Genomic DNA, 13,038 nt, shown 5'->3' with positions numbered 1-13,038 from the left:
TATCATTATTTACTATTAATATTATTATGTTTATTATTTTGTATTTGCATCTAACTTTTAATTTTATAAAATGGAAATGGTGGAAGTACGGAAGTACTAATATTGAAGTTCCCTTTGAATTTTATGTTAAAAATTATAGATATTATATGTAAATAAAACACACATATATATAAACATTTTTCTAGAAATTTAGAACAAAATTTTACCATTTATTAAGTAATTTGAAAAGAAAAAAATATATTCAACAGCAAAAATAAGATTGAATGAAACTTGTTTAAGAAAATATATCACAAGTTCATATTTGAGTCATGTAAATGATCCATCCATATAAATGCTCCATTAATGTAGAGAGAGAGAAAGATAAAAATGGTTAAGGATAATGGGGAGATGTAGGGTATTTTTGGAATAAAAGAAAATAGTGGGAAGGTGTAGAATATTTTTGAAATAAATTAAAATAGTAGGGAGGTAAAAGTCTCACTTGGGAAGATAAAGGGAGCAATACCCTTTCACTTATTTAGGATTCAAGAATTTGAAATATTGAATGAGTTATCATAGATTTAAAGTTTCTAGAGATAAGATTAGAGTAGAATTATGAGTTGAATTTGACATAAAAGTGAAGTTAAGATGATTATTAATGTATGAGAATTAAATGGAAAAATTATAAATTTAACAAATTGAAAATAATATGTTGCATTTCTGTACGATTAAAGTATGAAAAAAGTAATTTTGTAGTTTTGTATTTTAATGTCTAATTGAATTATAAAAAGAAAAGTCATCATTACACAAATTTTTTGGAAAAAACATGAACACTCCACTAAATAAATTAAATAAATAGAATAATAAAAAAAATGAAATTATACATATTTCACTAATTAAATTAAATAAATAAAAAATAAGATTATGAATGCTTCACTAAATAAATTAAGTAACTTGAATAACAAATATGAATAGAATGAAATTACAAACATCTCACTAAATAAATTAAATAAAAAATATAAAATTATGAACACTCACTAAATAAATTATATAAATAAAATAATAAATAGAAATAAAAATAAGATTATAAACCTCTCACTAAAAAAATTAAATAAAGAGAATAATAAATATAAGTAAATAAGAATAGGATACATAAATAAATATAATGAAATGAAAAATATAAAAATGATAAATATGTAGTTTCCGTTGTCTCAAAATAACTTATTCAAGCTAAATTTGAATTCTCAATATTTTAAAATATGATTAATATTTTTTTAAAATGAAAACAATATGCAGACATGGAAGAAGCAAAAGATTTTCGTTCTTTTTCTCTCCAGCATCAATTCATAGAAGTTTATATCACTATTATATTAGTATTTTAACATATTTTTTCATATTTATTTACATGTCATTCTACAATAATATAAAATATGTATTCATCTTTCATGACCAAAAATACTAAGTTATATGTTTCACTATTTCTTTGCATTTTATACATTTTTTTAAATTTGATAAAATTAATATTTAAAATTTATGAACATATTAAGAATGATATCATTAATCCTCTAGTGAAAATTGTATTTTTCATTATAGATCTCTAAATGTAAATTCGAGTTGTCACAGTAAAGAATAATATCTTAAGAAAAAACTGTAAAATTCGAGTTGTCACAATAAAGAATAATATCTTAAAAGAAAAACTGTAAAAGTTTGAGCAACGGTAGATAAAATAGAAATTTTTAAAAAATATTGTAAAAAAAAAATATCTAAGTATCGTTATTCTAAAAAAAATTTCGAACAATCAAAATGAAATAATATGCTTTATGAACTTAGAAACTAAAACTTCATATTAATCTATCGATTAACGAAGCAATTATTTTTTACCACAACTACTTAGAACTAGATACTGTATGAAAATCTAATTTTTACATTAAAACGCAAAAATTAATAAACTTCTAAATGTAAATCCAATCATTTATTGTAAAAAATAATAATTTAATAATACTCCGTCAAGGTTTTAACCTAATTAAATGGTTTATGAGACTATGATCACCGTTGATACAATACTAACTTGTGGACATTTGTTTTTTAAATTTTAACAATAAAACAAATAAAATGAAAACAAAAAATCTCGAATTGATAAGTAAAATACACTCTGCACATGCCATTAACTATTTAAATATAATTACCAGAAGGTTTAATTATTTTGATAGTCTCTATTTTCGGTGACTTTTTTCAATTAGGTTTCTCATTTTTTCTTTTTCTTAATTGGATCCCTATGTCTGAAAAATTGAAGTAATTAGGTCACTGTCGTTAGTTCCGTACTAGCATCGTTAAAAAGGGTGACACGTGTCAGTTCGTGATTTTTTGAATTTTTTAAATATATTTTTAATTATTTTTATTTTTATTTTTTATTTTTTTTCTTTTAAAAATAAAATTTGCCACATGTCAAGTTGACATTGTGCCACGTAGCAATGACAATGTGAGGTAGCACTGACAGTGCCACGTGTCACTGTCAAACTACATGTCGTTGCGTTTGTTTCAATTTGGTTCCTATATTTTTATTTTGTTCCAATTTGGTCCTTGTATTTTTATTTTGTCTCAATTTAGTCCTAATTTTTTTAAAAATTTAAAAAAAATTGTTCCTTCCCAAATAAAATACGGTATGTACATTTTCCAAATTTTTGTCTTTTAAATTTGTTTTTGTTAAACAAATTATTAGTAATGATGTATTTCAAATCGAAATATTTAACTCTATAAACTTTTTATGAATTGTTGAGGAAGTATTGAGACTATACTTGTGTAGATTACCTTCACAGAAATATTTATTATTGAGATGTTAACTTTTATAGATTACTCATTCATATTATTTAGGTTAAATGATTTCTTTACTACTATATAAATAAAAATGTGTCATATGTTAGTTTGTCATAGAAAATGCGTTGCACTTTCTATATGCATCATGCACTTTCTATCTGCTTTGTTTATGACTGATCGTATATGTGCACCCCTTCGGTTCATGTTCTTTCATTCTCAATTTCATTCTTTTCCATTTCTCGTCCTCAATGTCTCTGGTGTGATAAATTTCTTGTGTTTGTGTGTCCTCGAGGGCTTGAGTGTGTATGTTTGTGGTCCCGATGAAGGTGGTCTCGTGTTTGTGGAGAGGCCTTGAGGTTGGTAAAGGTGGTCTAGTGGTCCTTTCATGGCTGAGAGGTGGTGTATCAAGATAGAGTAACTTCTCTCTCAGTGCATAAAAATGCTCAAATGGAGACGTTAAACGGATATCAAAATGGAGACGTTAAACGGATATCAAAATTTGGGAAGGTCTCAACGAATTTTGAAACATGTTGAAAGGTAAAACACATTTCAATATCTATTGAGGTCTTCAACGAATTTTGATATTCGTTGAAGCCTTTAACGAATTTTGAAATCAACTGCATCAAAATTTATTAAGCCTTCAATGGATTTTGAAATACATTTTGTGTTTCGAGCTAATTTTATTATTATTTTAATTATTTTTTATTATTTTATTTTTTTATTATATTAGAATAAGTTATTTATTATTTTAAATTTATTATAAATTTTATAGATGATTATTTATGTGATTTTTTATTATTTAATAATTATTTATTTTTTTATTAAATTTTTTATATTTTTATTTAATTATGGATGATATTAGATATTGAAAGATTAATATTATCTTATAGGTGAATTTTTAAAGTGAAAGAATATCCTTTTTTAATGGATTTTCAAGTACACTCTGACTTTAAATAAGATTTTTCTTCTTTCATAAAAGAAGTTCAAGAAGGAGATCAGACAAATAATTTTACCACAAATGGAATATTTTCCTCTCATGATCACTTAATTGAATAGGTGATAAGAATTGCTCATAATATAAGATTTGTGGTGGTTACTATAAGATCTGACAAAACTACTAATGAACGGGGAAGGAAGACGTTCGTCTTGTTTGGATATGAAAAAGGTAAGAAGTATAAGAAATACAAAATCGATGTGGAGCCTAATAAAGGGTAAACCGCCTTCTAATGGGGATATATGGATCTTGAAGGTCATGTAAGAATATCATAACCACAATTTGGCTGAAACTTTAATTGGTCACCCTTATGTTTGCATATTAAATCTGAGTGAACAGTCAATATTGGTTTATATGACTAAGACTAAAGTTGCACCTACAAATATTTTATTAACTCTAAAATAAAATAATGATCGTAATATGACAAGGATTAAACAAATCTACACCGCAAGGTATGCGTACAAACGATCATTGAAAGGGTTGATAATTGAACTACAACAACTTATGATGATATTGATTGTGATAACTACATTCATTTGACACGTGTGTCGAAAAATCCGAGGTTGTTATTGACCTCTTTTGAACACATCTTGATGCGGTGAAATTTTTAAATGCATTTAATATTGTTTTGATGATGGATTCGACCTACAAAACAAACAAATATAGACTTCCCTTGTTTGAGATTATTGGCAAGATGTCTACAAGATTAACCTTTTAGCCACATTTGCATTCTTATCAAGTCAAAGGAAAAATAATTTTACTTGGGATTTGAAAAGGCTGAGAGACTTATTTTTTACATTTGAGGGTAGTTCACAAGTTATTGTGAGTAACCAAAACTTGGTGACTATGTCAATCGCCTTCAATATGCCTACAGTTCATGTGGCCTTTATTTTTCGAATAGGTTAATCATACTTGGATTATTTCATGCAATGCATACTTTGTAAAGGCCTGGACGAACGAAGTAAAGCATTTAAGGAACACAACAGGTATGTTTTAATGTTATTTTACTTAGTTGCTTTTTATGAATATTTTTTGATATTGTTGGTTCATTTCTGTTAGGGTTGAGTTTGCTCACTAAAGCCTGAAAAATGTTTTGGGCAAAAGTATGGAAGATCTTTGTTCTTGTTAAGATGTTATTCATAACGTCGTTATCCTATAACATAACTAGATTAAGGCGTCCTTAGAAAAAAGTCTCTTGCTTACATGTGAATCTTTTAAAGGAATCAGATGTAGAAGACTTATTTGATGTGTATCTTGATATGCTTTGGATCTCATTGCCGAGAAATTGGAACGAGTACAACAAATAGGATTTGATACATCAAGGTGTAGATGCATATTGAGACGAACGTTTGGTCTCCTATGTGCTTGTAAATTAGCATGATATGACCCTGGGATTATTCCTTTGGGTGAAATTCATATAATGTGGAGGAGATCGAGTTTTTCAATATTGAATTAAATGAATTTGAGCCCGAGTTATCCATTGAAAGTGAACTTCATATGGTCTAGGAACGATTCAATGAGGTTGATATTAGAGATAAAGTCATCATCAAGCAGAAGTTACTTGACATTGCTTGTCATGTAATGACATCAATTGTCCCTCCATTATATAAAGTGAAGACAAAGGATGCACAAAAAAGTAAACTTCAACAAACAGAAAGATCTACAAAATGGTAGTCGTCATATTTTGAGCATGTTGACGCCTTGCACTCAACAAATGAACTTGTTTATGGGAAAAAAACAATTACAATCAAAGAAAAAATTTGTACAAAGAATGAGAGTTCCCATGATAGACCAATTTCATCCTATTTGTCACTCATACATTATCGATGTTGATGGTCATTGTGGGTATAAATGCAATGTTGCGTCAATGGGGTTAGGGAAGATTCATGGCCTTTTTATCAGACATGATCTATACAAAGAACTAAGTTAATGGCTAATGAATATGCAACACTAGTAGGAGGTTATGATCGACTAGAAGAACTCACGATGTCTTTGTTAGTCCAGTCCCAATCAACAGTACACGTTCCCATTTTTAACAAGTATTTATTATTTCTATTATTTTTCTTTAGTAACAATTTCTTTTATTCGTTACAGGTTAACATAACAAGTGGATGACTATACTAGACATTGGCTATACAATTACTAACCGATATAATGTCATCTTAGTATGTCTATCATATGGTCAAAATTATACTATCTTCTCACTACGTAGCAGACTACCTTTTGATATAAGACAACATCAACTAATTTGTATAAGATACATTAACGAATGCCATTTTGTGTAGGTAATTTTATTAGTCTTTGCTTTCATTTTAAAATTACTTGTCATTTAACTAACTATACTAATATTAATAATACAGGTTCACCTATAAGAAAGTTGTCCTTTGTCCATGGTTGATATCATATCCTTAACACATTGTAATCTTGAGGTACGAACATGATCATCTTTTTATACAAGTAGGATGCAAGCATTTTGAACAATTGATGGACGTAGCTACCTCGTATATTGACTTAAATGAATCATGATATTTGTATTATGTGCCAAGATATGTAAATAAACATTAATAGTTGTTGTTAATTAAGTAGAAAGCATTTGACTCTCAGGCATGTATCATCTTGTTAAGCAAAGAAAGTACATGTAAATGAATAAGTATGTCAAAATGAGAGAAGACCTAAAATAATATACATAAAATAAAACGTCCCTTCAATAAAAATATGAAATACATTGTCCTAATAAAATGAATACATAATACAATATAAAGTTATACAGATGAAGAGGAGTGTTTTCCACGAACATTCCTACCACCTCTCCTGCTTGGTGAATGTTCTTCAACAGATGCATGAGTTATTTCCATGACTCATTTGTAAGATCCCATGCTACAGTTCCCTCGCTTACATCCCAACAAGAGATCATCATCTGTAAGATTTTGGCAATGCGCTTCACGGAAGCCTGGCAATCCGCTTCACACAAGCCCACATTATAATGGTCACACAGAAATAAATAAACATTCATAAAAAAAATTATATAACATAAAAAATGTAGGTAAACATACTAGCAAACAAGAATCGGGAGGCTATCTACGACGATCGGGCACTTCATTTGGAATATGAAGTTGGAGTCTAGGAGAAAAACTCGGTCGATCCTCATCAACAACAGGAATAATGTACGGATGGGAAACCTTCCTGAACCACTTTAGGTATCCATCAACACAGTCAGGGGGGTATGAGACCTATCTCACATGCCTGATAATGTGCTCTACAAAGTGCAACCAGGCATCATCAATGTTAAGTATGTTTGCAACTAAAACAACATGTGTTGGTCGTGGGATGATCTGTTGAAACCCGAACTGCCTCAACACACGCTTAGGCAAATGTCGGCAAAGCACATCATCAATCCTGATCCAACCAAAGAACTTACAGATGTTGAAGAAAAATGAGTGGCTTGATGTGACTCAGACGAGTACCAAATCACTATATCATATGTCAGGGCATCCAACTATGACCTCGTCTCTACGAGGCTGCAACCTTGCCTAGTGATCTCCCACCGAGGAACACATTGTTCATCTTCATTGTAAGAAGATAGCAGATGCCTCCTTCCTATCACAAGGAAATGTTCATATATCTAACTCCAAAAATATTTAATTAAACTTTCATCTTTCACATTGAAATCTTAAAGGAAATCAAAGTAGAAAGTATATGTGTACTTGTAAAGAGTCAAATATCCTAATATCTGGCTTGTTGAAGCCAAGCTTGCATCTTCTAGCTACTTATATAAGTGCGATAGTCCATCAACGTCTAGACATATTGGCCACATGGTGTAAGTCTCTGAATAACAATAAGATGAATGTAATACTCTTATTAGAAAAGATAATGCATCAAACTAGATGCAACATATATGCTTAAGCAGCATATTCCCATTGCTACTCCTCATAATGCTCAACATAAATGTCTTTAAGCCAACTCACCCTAACTTTTGGACCGTGTGCTTTTGTCATCTCAGCACTAGCCCTCCCGTGATCGACGCCTAGAAGCCCAACAATGGTCGTATGAGCTTTTTCATACTCCAACTCTTCGATATTACAAAATTGCCCTACAATGGGGAGGCGTAACAACAACGACACATTATATAAAGTCACTAACATCTCACCCAGTGGGAGATGGAAAGTGCTCGTCGCAAAGTGTCATCTCTCAACAAATGTCAACCCTTATCTACGTAGTCATACGAGATGTTGGAGAGAGACATCAAATTGAAATTCAACACAAATTGTTGAATTCCCTCGTCGTAGGGTCCTAATTTATTTAACTTTTCGTTGAGATCAACTTGATATCCCCTCGATCTTACATAATAATATATAATATAAAGTTTATTCAAACTAAATAATAACCATTAAAAATAAAGTTTTATACTCACTTGGTCCTGCCATGTGACATAAGCAACATGATCAGCATAATGCACCAATAAGGAAGGATCTTGCGAACCTCCTACAAATCTACCAACTTCCTCATAAAGAACATTCAAATGTTCTTCCTCCTCAATTGTAGGGTCATCTCATGAACACTGGTATCAGTTTCACGCCTTGTACGAGTTGAAGGTGTAAATCTTCTCCTTCCTTCACCCTATGAAGAAGTCTCCCCCTATAATAAAATGCACCTCAGTTTCTTGTTATTTCTTTCAAAAATTAATTCATATAATAAAGCATAATTAAATAATTAAACAACACAATAAATTAAATAAATTATAAATGTATCCAAAACTAAACAAAATTTAATTAAAAATAAAAATATATTAAATAAATTATAAACCTATCCAAAAATTAAACAAAAATTAATTAAAAATAATTTAAATTCAATTATTGAAAACTAAAGCATATTAATTAAATAAATATTAAATTATATAAATTACAAACCTATCCAAAAACTACTAAAAATATAATTAAAATAATTTAATTAAACAAATTAATATAAAATTGTTAATTAAAAATTTATTATATTAAATAAAAGTAAAATAAAAATAATTCAAAAACTTCTAATTCTATAAATTATAAACCCATCAAAAGATTAAAAAATTATTAAATAAATAAAATTTAATTATATAAATTACAAACATAAACAGAAATTGAAAAAAACAATTAATTAAAAAATATCAAATATTAAATGAAAATTAAAAAAAATGTCAAAGGCTTTAACGACTTTCGAAATGGATTGAAGCCTTCAACGTTTTCAATTCAAAACAATTTCGTTCTCTTTCAAATCACCCACAATCCAATCATTCATCACATAATCATATTATATCAATCATTCATCATACAATCCAATGAGTTTAAAGATAAAATATTACCTCAAGAGTGAATGTAGAAAGAGACTTGAAAAGGAAAACGAAAGACAATGGATGCAAAAAGAAGGAAATAGGGAAGAGTAATGAGGAAGAAGAAGGATAAATAAATAGTGTGTGGGTGCGAAAGAAAGAGTTAGTTCTCACAACATTTGTTGTATATATCTCTCAACCAGTTCAGCCTAACTTGGGAACCACAATATTGTCTCAACTCATATGTAATCCTCGCACGATCTACACCTTATAGGTTTATGATAGTACACCGAGCCACTTCAAAGTCTAAGACTTCATTTGAACATAATTTTTCCACTATAGGTAGATGTAACAATGTGAACACGTCATTTAGTGTGACAATCATCTCACCAAAAGGGACATGGAAAATGTTTGCCTATGTTATCTCTCAATGAACATTAATATTAAACCCTTATTGGCGTAATCGTAAGAAATATCGCATAGAAACATCAAATTAGAATTCAACATAAAATCTTGAACAATTAAATAACATGTTCCATATTTGTTTAATTTTTTTTTCTATGGAAGACTAACTTGATATCCTATCAATCTTAGACAAAACAATTGTATATTAAGTTCAAACAATTCATTAGCCACAAAAAACATATATTCAACTATTTTACTAACCTTATCTTATTACAACGCGAATGCGACATGATCGACATATCGTGTGGACCTCTAGGAAATCCACCTATTTCATGTTGTTCTTAAACAACATTCTTTTGTTTCTCAACAACATTATCCCGGTCCTCAATAACATCCTTGTTCTCCTCGTAAAGATCAAGATGGTGTAATACCTTAACTTTTTCAGGATGACTTGATGAGTCATTATTTCTTGAACTATACTTAGTTTATTGCACTTAAATAAACCATGGAATTGTGTTTAATTGTCTGTTATTTCCCCGTTTTCCGAATTCTGCTTCATTTGGTCGGAAATTCGTAATTGTGCTAATTTGGATTTTCTGAGCTGATTAAGCGCATTTCTGGTTGCAGGAAAGTTGTGGAAACATCATCTGGAGCATTGGGATATGGCGTGACACATTCAAAGGCTCAACATTTAGTCATTTAGATTCTAATTAAAGTTGTAATTTCATTTTCTAGAAGTCCTTAATTAGAATTAGGTGTTTTGGATCCTTTTAGGGGCAATTTTGTAAAAAACCCATATGTAGAACATGTGCCTTTTAGGTTAGGGTTTTTAATTGATTGTGGACCCCATTTGGAAGGCAACTCTCGGCATTTTAGAGAGCCTTATCCGACCACACACTCTATACACTCTTACACACTTCATTTTTCATGTTTTGAACTTTTCTCTCTTAGGGTTTCATGTATGAACACTCTCATGGAGAGCTTGACTTGGATGTCTCGGTTTTGGCCATTTCAATGAGCAAGATGCAGATTTTCTTCTTCTCTTAACTTACTCTTGGTTGTATTAGCTTGTTGGTGGTGAAAAACCATTCATTTCTACTTCCATTTGCTTGTTCTTGATGCTTGAAGCTTGAGCTTTGGAGCTTGTCTTTGCATTTCCATGGTGGATGTTGGGTTTGAGTAACTTTATATTTCTTTTTCCTCTCCTTTTGCTACTGCTTCTCTCGGTTTTCATCTCACTTTAATTGGTTAGATGATAAAAATGGAGTTCTATGTGAGTTTTGGGTTGAAAAGAGCTTAAGTTGATGTGTGGGTGTTGTGGTTTGGACTCTTTCTTCTTGATTTTCGGTTTTGATGTTTGAAACAAGGATGAGACTAGATTTTGGTGTTGTTATTGTGGCTGGACAAATCTGGAATTGATTGCTTGGTTATCATTTTCGTTTTTGCAAGGGAAATTGAAGAAATGAAAGATTTGGTTAGGTTGAAGTAGCATATGTTTGGGTTTATTGTTCATGACTTATTTTGAATTGGATTCCTTGAGTTTTATGGTGTATGTTTCAGTAAAATGGAGGAAGAAAACATGAATGGTGTGTTGGTAGGGAAAGAAAAACGAAAATGGAGATAGGAAGGAGGAGAGAAGGTGCATTAAGTTTTTACCCGATTTGGACAAGCACAAAAGAGGCTCACTTTCACTCTGAGAATGTTTCCACTTTTGAATTTTGTCTTTTCCTTGCTTGTTCCAGCCGTGAATCACCATGAGAATGGAGGATGTTTGAGGTTATTTTCTTTGCTTTTACTTTGCTTACATGGCACCTTGGGTGAAGCATTCAAAGTATCTTTCATTTGCACATTGGTCTTTGAAGCAACTTTTTGTAGAAGCTCCTTGCTAGCTCACGACAATTGTGTCTTGGTTTGTGGATTTTATTTTTCTTTGCTTCATGGTTGAAGAGAGAGGACACATGTGTTTGGAATGCACATGTTTAATTTCTTGAGAAATGGTGCACATGGGACAAGAAGTCAACACATTTTTATGGCTTATTGAAGGAAGAAAAATGGACTTGGATGTTGGAGGGTTGCACCTCACGACCATGAGGTTCTATTTGGCCAATTGGAATTTTAAAATTAATTGCTAATTGTCATTTAGTCAAGTAATTTGCTAGGATTAAATTAGGCTTGTTGGTTTCTTTGGTTTTAATTAATTTAGTTAATAAGTTGAGTTTAATGTGTTTGAATTAGTGTGGAGTTTAATTAATTATTTTTAACTGTGTTTGTTAATTTGTTTGTAAGAGTATTTGATGTTTGAATGTTGTCTAAGGTTTTAATAGTGTTAGTTTAATTACCATGCTAGCTCAAATTAGTTTGTTTGTGTCAACACCCAATTTCCTTCGGGTGGCTAAATAATAGAACTTGTCTTTTTTACTTTTATCTTATTTTTATTTTTATTTTACCATTTTGTTTAGTCTTTTAAAAAAGAAAAAAAAAAGAAAAGAAAAATAATTGCAAACAAAAAAAAAGAGAAAAAATAAAAGGAAAAAGGAAAAAGAAAAAATGAAAAAATGAAAAAAAGAAGAAAACAAAAGGAAAAAAGAAGGAAGGAAAAAAGGGGTGTGCACGTGAAAAAATTTGATTTTCTTGGAAAATTGCCCATAAGTCATTAATATTAATGCATGACAGATCACTTTAGAATATTTTTGAATTTTTGTTTTATTTGGTAATAATTTGAATCAGCATTATGACAATAATTACAAGCAATAATTAAAAAATAATATATTGATTGCTGCATTCAGTTTGAAGAAAAATATGATTTTCTGACAATTATTATAATTTGATTTATTAGACCATTTCTTTCCCTATTTTGTTAAATGTCAATTAATTCGTCATTAAGGCAAGATCACAATAATATTACAATGTGTGTGTATATAAATATGCACCTCGAAGAGAAAAAAGCAGAGGAAAAAATCCAATTTGGAGAGGAGAAAAAAAATTGAACTTCGGAAAGAGAGCATAAGGGAACAGAAAAAAAAAGAGAAAGAGCAAATTCAATTTCAAGAAGGGAACGTAAGGGAACAGAAAGAAAAGGGCTTCGGGTTGCATGCACCCTGGTTTTCTCTAAACCTATACTTTTGTCTTATTTCATGATTTATTTTTTATTATTTGATTATCAAGTTTTTATTGCATATAACCCCCTGTAATTTTATATCCTCACATTCCTTGTTTTTGTAATTTTGTTTATAAGTTTGTTGCATTATTGCACTTCAATATTTATTACACATGCTTTTGTTACCAATAAGGGAGTATTTGTAAAACCTAAAGATGAGTTTTGATGATGCTGCAACTTGTAGATTTTGATGTAATAGGAAAATATTTAAAAAGCAACTTGTAAATTTTGAATGTAGTAGGAAAATATTGAAATATTGTAATTCTTACTGATATAATCGATTATGGTCAAGCTATAATCGATTATCACATGCTTTTGTACTAGAATAATCGATTATCATGAAGCAATAATCGATTATCACAAGTCATATCTGAATAATCGATTATC

The sequence above is a fragment of the Vigna radiata genome, chromosome 10 (assembly GCF_000741045.1).
Source record: "Vigna radiata var. radiata cultivar VC1973A chromosome 10, Vradiata_ver6, whole genome shotgun sequence".
Classification (NCBI taxonomy): Eukaryota; Viridiplantae; Streptophyta; class Magnoliopsida; order Fabales; family Fabaceae; genus Vigna; species Vigna radiata.
The sequence above is the reverse complement of the archived record's forward strand: the minus strand, read 5'-3'. Positions refer to the sequence as shown.